This window comes from Cupressus sempervirens, chromosome 9 (genome assembly GCF_028749045.1).
Source record: "Cupressus sempervirens isolate cs-2001-9-10 chromosome 9, ASM2874904v1, whole genome shotgun sequence".
Classification (NCBI taxonomy): Eukaryota; Viridiplantae; Streptophyta; class Pinopsida; order Cupressales; family Cupressaceae; genus Cupressus; species Cupressus sempervirens.
The window spans coordinates 812,475,899-812,482,667 of NC_143126.1; positions in this window are offsets into that span (position 1 = coordinate 812,475,899).

Below are 6,769 nucleotides of genomic sequence, written 5' to 3' on the forward strand. Positions count from 1 at the left end.
TTAACAATGGAAAAATACAAATTTACATGTTAAAAACTATTAAACATGAAAAAAGCAATAAATTAATGGAATTATAAAGAGTAAAATTGAAAAAATTGGAATAAAATAATAGAAAACAAAGTAAAATACCTAGTAAACTAAAAAATAGAAGCTGGGGGTCAGCAGAAATCCAAAAATGGGCTTCCGTCTCTAAGCTTAAATTGGGCTCTCGTTTATGATGCCAATGAAAATGAATGAAAACCCCATAAAAAGCGAGTTTTATAGTTTTTAGAAATTGGGTACCAGATTCATTTAAAATCAAGCACCCAATTTTTAAATTGCACTTCGAGTACCCAATCCATATTCAAGAATCAGGTACCCAATTTTTGAATACGGACTAGGCACCCGAATCATAATGTGTATCCGATTTGTTAAAATTGGATACTCATTTCTAGAGGGGTCTCATTCCATGTAATTGACTTCCATGGAATTGTGACCCAACTTTGTGCATTCACCCTTTGAAATCAATTTGGAGTAATTCTAAGTTGTTATTTTGATTAGTATTTTAGTTTTTATGGTGGTTCTAGGTCTTGTACGATCATGTACAACTTGGAAACCATGTATAATCTATAGATTTTTATAGTTTAGTGAATAACATTCGTTTTGGATTTTATTTGAGTTTATTTCATGGAGAAATGAATAAGTTATGAGCATTTTGGTGAAAGTTGTTATATGCATATCTAAGGATATCTGACTATAGTCAAATTGAAACATTTGGTACATAAATATTTGGACGAATCAAAATATTTAATTATAATCAATGGAAAGATATTTGAACTAAATTTATTTTCCCATTGGTTTGGGTCATTTTTATGAAAATGTGTGAAAGTTGTGATGAGTTTGGTGAAAACTATCTTATAAAGATATTCATTGAAGTAACAATTAAAGATTTGTTCTTGTAGAATTATTTATGAATTGGAAATATTAATGGCTTATAGATTTGGAAAATAGCCTCACAATTGGTAAATTTTAAATTGGGTTGGTTTCATTTGGATTTATTTTGAGAATGATATCGGATGCCCTAGGCAGGGTTTCGAGTTTTACTTATGATTTTTTACAATAAATTTGGGTCTCGATACAGAGATCATAAGTTGTCATTGGGTTTTGTATTGGGCTTATATTTGAATATTATTTAGAAGGACTAATTTTAAATAATTTCACCAAAAGGGTTTGGGAAGAAAGTTTCTAGAACAAATGTTATGAATAATGGAATCAGATATAGAAATCAAGATATGAAAATTGAGAAAGGTTGATGTTTTTGTGTTGAAAAGTGTTATATTTTGCCTCACGAGATGCCTCTAAGAATGGAATTTATTTAATTGATGTTGAAGGGATCAATATATATCTTGCTTGTTGATTTCTTTGTAAGGATGCACTGCATCAAGCTTTTATTGGAAACAATTGATTATTGTGTATTGTCTTTGATATGTTACGCAAAATGTCATATCATTGCTAGTTAGTGTATGTCAAGCTCACTAGGGCATTGAAGAAATTTTTTTGTGTCTATTGAGTATTCTAGAGTTTTCCTAGTTTAGAAGATAATGTCTACTGAGTTCACTCAAGCAATAAGGGAAAGTTTGTAGAAGTTGAGTGTTAACCAAGCTCACTTGGTTAATGAAGGAAATGTTGGATGGAACCAATGTTAACTGAGCTCACTCGGTTACCAAAGGAAATTTTTAAATATGTAGTGTTAATCAAGTTTACTTGGTTAAAATAGGAAAATTATTTTTGAGTTAGTGTCTATAGAGTAGGGTTAGTTAACAAAGGATTTTCTTGTTTTAGCATATTGAGTTCAATTGAATTGTCTGTTGGCTCTAGCCGACTGAGAAGATGAATATTAATTATTCTAAGTTGTAGTCAAGCCAACTTGACAATGTGTAAGATATAAATATAAGGTCAAGTTGAGGATTGAATATATAGAACAAAATTAAAGATTTGATGATGCCAAGAGGAAGTGAATTAGAAGGATAAGCATAATATCCTTGTTGTGATGCAAAGATGCATTCGATCAAAAAGGATCAAGTATACAAGCCATAATTGAGATTTGTAATCAATAATTCAGTTGCATTAGAAATCAAGTTATCTCATTGTTACTCTCTAACCATTGTAGCAGTGATCTAAATCTATTAACAGAGTTAGCTTAACAACTATTTGTAAATCCTCTAACAAGGTGGCATTTCTATTAGATTGTCTAAAGACCTCTAACAAGACCACTCCTAAAAGTATGATTAAATCCTCTAACAAGGTCACACATAATAGTGTATTTTGTAACCTTTAACAAGGTTGGCTCCTAACATGACTCACTTCAAAAGAGTAAAAATTTCTAACTAGTTGCAATTGATGGTTTTTCCCAAATTGGGCTTCCATGTTAAATCTTGGTGTCAAGTGTGTTCATGATATTTCTCTCATTTGTTTGTAACTAAGTTAAAGTAATATTAATCATAGATAATATCTTAAGATTTTCATGTTAAGCATTTACCGAGTTGTTTCATTTTTTACTAAGTTACAATATTTTGTCTATGTATTTGCTGAGCTTCAACAAAGTTATGTTTTCACAGAGTTTGTTTTGAACTAACATCTAAGGGATCCAAGATTTATTTTTGTGGTAACTAAGTCACCCCTCCCCTCTTAGTTACTCCTCTTATATTTCCAAAAATTGTTATTAGAGCATTTGGTGCTTGCAGAGAAGCTTTTAAGGACCAAAACTAAAGATTAGGATGTCTTATAGAAGAGAGATTCCCAAGTTGAATTGAGACAACTTTGTAGCATGGCAATGACTTATGAGGTTACATTTGGCAACTACTAGTGATTCAGGTTGCAAGTATCTTGATAATGAATACAAGACTCCTACTGGAACATTATCAGTTGAAGATATTGCTAAAAAGAAAAGTCATAACATTATGATGATTGACATTGTGTCAGCTCTTAATTATGTTGAATTTGATGAAGTCAAAAGTTGTACTACAACTTATGATATGTGGATCAAATTGAAAGACATATATGGAGGATATGATAATGTAAGAAGAGCTAAAGTCGAAAGTCTTAGAGGAAAATTTGATTAGATGAAGATGAGAGAAGATGAAAACATTGCAAAATATGTTGAGAGAATTAAAGCAAGTGTGAGCACAATCAAAGAATCTGGAGGAGACATTGATGACAAAATAGTTGTAAGCAAGGTACTCAAAACCCTTCTTCATATCTGTGCAATTAGAGTGTCTGCTATTCAAGAGATGAGATGTGATCCAAATAGAAAAATAGCTTTGGATGCTCTAGTTGGAAGATTAACAACTTTTGAGTTGGATAACTATGATAACTATGTCCCTAGTTCCAAAGGTATTGAGTTTACATTTGAAGCCAAGCTTTCACTCAAGAAAAGGGATACGAAATCAAAGGCCAAACAATCAGGAAGTGAAGAAGAAGAAGAAATTCAAACAGTGATCTTGAAGTTGTTGAAGCCCTACTTGCAAGGAAATATTCCAAAGGTAAAGTAAAGTACAAAGGAAAGATTCCTCTAATCTATTTTTCTTGTGAAAAAGTTGGTCACACTGCTGCAAGGTGCCCAAATAGAGAAGACAAGGATGAAAAGAAAAGCAATAAGTACAAAGGCAAGAAGGAATTCAAAAACTACAAGGACAAAGGTAAGAAATCTTGTTTTATAGCTAAAGATTCCAATAAAAGTGAAGATGAAATGGTATATATTGTTGTAAAAGATGGATCTGATGATGAAGGAGATAAAATGACACTTATCTCTCATGTTAGCAAAACTGATACATGGATTATTAATAGTGACTTTTCACATCATATGACTGGAGATTAAATTTTTTTTAGGCACATGGAACATTATGATGATGGTAGTGTAAGAGTTTGAAAGAATGAACCTTGTTGCATAAAGGGAAAATGATGTATCTCATTAAAGAATAAACTCAGATGTGACAATGCTTATTGGGTTGAAGGACTAAAACATAATCTAATGAGTGTGGCATAGTTCAATAACATTGGATTCAAGGTAGAATTTTCAATGGGAAGGCCAAAGTAATGGATGGAAAAGGAAATCTAGTTGGACTTGGCAAAAAAACAAAAGATAATCTATTCTATCTAGATCTTAGTGAAAGTTCATGTTTTATTGCTCAAGTAGAAGAAAGCTAGTTAGGGAACAAAAGATTATGTCATGTGAACTTTGATAATCTGGTCAAGATAAGGAAATACAAAAGAGTAAGAGGTATTCCTAGCTTGAGAAAACCTGATATGGGTCCAAGCAGAAATTTTCAAATTGGTAAGATGGAAAAAATTAGTTTCAAAAGCAACAACTATCATTCTAAAGAAGTCTTAGAGCTTGTTCATATAGACTTATGTGGACCTATTGGAGTAGAGAGTTATAGTGGAGATAATTTTTTCATTCTTTTTGTTGATGACTATTCTAGAATGATGACTGCAATGTATCTAAATGAAAAATCTAAAGCTTTTCAAAAATTCAAGTGGTATTTGGCAAGAGTAGAAATTTTTTTTGAAAAAATTTGAAATGTTTGAGATCAGATAGAGGTGGTGAATTCATTTCCAATGAGTTCAATGAATTCTACATTGAAAAATAAATTAAGAGATAGTTATCAGCCCCTGATACACCTCAACAGAATGGTATAGCTAAGGAAGGAATAGATCCATCATGGATTATGCAAGAACATTGATGATAGAAAAGAATATTGCAATCAAATACTAGAAGGAAGCAATCAGTACTACAATGCATACCTTGAATAGAGTATAGTTGAAGAACTACTCAAATCAAACTCCTTATGAACTATGGTATGGCTATAAACCTAATGTAAGTTACTTGAATGTATTTGGTAGAAAATGTTATATCTAGAAAGAATCTAGGAAAGGTAAATTTGATGTCAGAGGTGAGGAAGGCATATTCCTAGGATACTCTTGCAGAAGTAAAGCACATTTGTCTACTTATAAAATCATAGAAAGTGCACATGTGAGAATTGATGAGTTTGCAGAAAAGAGTGAAGAAGAAAGAAACATAGAGTTTGAGGATTACAAAAGATTTGTTTACTATTAGCCTAATACTCTACCAAATATATTTGGAAGACAATAGGCCTCACCTCTCGAGTCCCCAAAATCTCCAAAAGCTATCAAGTTGCAATCAATAAAACCTAAGTCATAGTCTGAAAGACCCGAGTTAGAGTCATAAGCTACTGAGCTATTTGCAGTTGGACCTGAGTCATAGACAATGAGACTAAAGCTCAATACAAAAGATCATGAAGAAATCAATGAATCAAAATCCAAATCCAAAGTACCTGTGCTAGCAAGATATGTCAAAAGGCATCATGTCCTTGATTAGATCATTGGAGACAAGTCAAATGGAATAAAGACAAGAAACAAATTGAAAAGTACATGTTTACTTGCTGAATTTGAACCTAGAAATATTAAAGATGCTTTGAATAATGAAAGTTGGATTGAAGAAATGAATGAGGAAATAAAATAGATAGAGAAGAACAACACTTGGACTCTTGTTCCTAGAGGGTATTCAAAAATAAGCTAAATGAAGATGGAGAAGTTTCCAGAAACAAAGCAAGGTTAGTATGTAAAAGTTATTCTCAAGAACAAGGTATTGATTATGGTGAACCTTTTTCTCCTATTGCAAGATTAGAAGGTGTTAGAACTTTACTAGCATATAAAACACACAAAGGATTTAAAGTTTATCAAATGGATGTAAAATCTAAATTCTTGAATGGAATTCTTGACGAGGAAGTCTACATAGAATAAGCTGAAGGTTTTTTAGATACTAGAAAAAGAGATATGGTCTACAAATTACACAAAGCTTTATATGGTCTCAAGCAAGCTCCCAAGGCTTGGTATGAAAGACTTCATAACTGCTTGATACAGATTGGTTTTCAAAGAACAAATGATAACAATAGTTTGTATATTAAAGAAGGACTAGACAATAAGATTGTGTTGGAAGCAATATTCATAGATGATACTTTATTAATAGGAAATAATGACTTGTGCAAGGCATTTTAAGAAGAAATGAGTAAATAATTTGAGATATCTATATTTAGAGAGATAAAATTCTTTATTGGATTGCAGATCCAATAGAAGAAAGATGGTATATACATTACTTAATCTAAATATACAAAGGGGATACTAAAGAAATTTAGAATGGAAGACTCAAGACCAGTTGGAACCCCTATGTCTACTGGACATTAGCTTTCCAAAAATGATGATTCCAAAGATATAGATCAGACCACATATAGATCAATGATTGGAAAATTGCAATATGTAGTGCATAGAAGACCTAATATTACATTGGCAGTCAGTATGGTGGCAAGATTCTTAGCAAATCCCATAGAAAATCACATGATGACAATCAAAAAAATCATGAGATATCTGAAAGGCACTAATGACTATGGTTTATGGTACAAAATAGGAGGCAATTTGGATTTAAAAGTATTCATAGATGCTGATTGGGTAGGAAGTATTGATGACAAAAAGAGCACCAGTGGTGAAGCATCCTTTCTTGATAAAAGACTAGTGTCTTGGACAAGCAAGAAACATAATTGTATTTCTTATTCCATAGCAAAGGTAGAATATGTGGTAGCAACAGTTAATTTTTCTAATATTGTTTGGTTCAAACAACTATTGGTAGGTACGAAGATAGAGATCAAGGATCCAATGGTTATATACTGTGATAACACCAGTGCAATTAATATATCAAAGAATCCAGTGACGTATA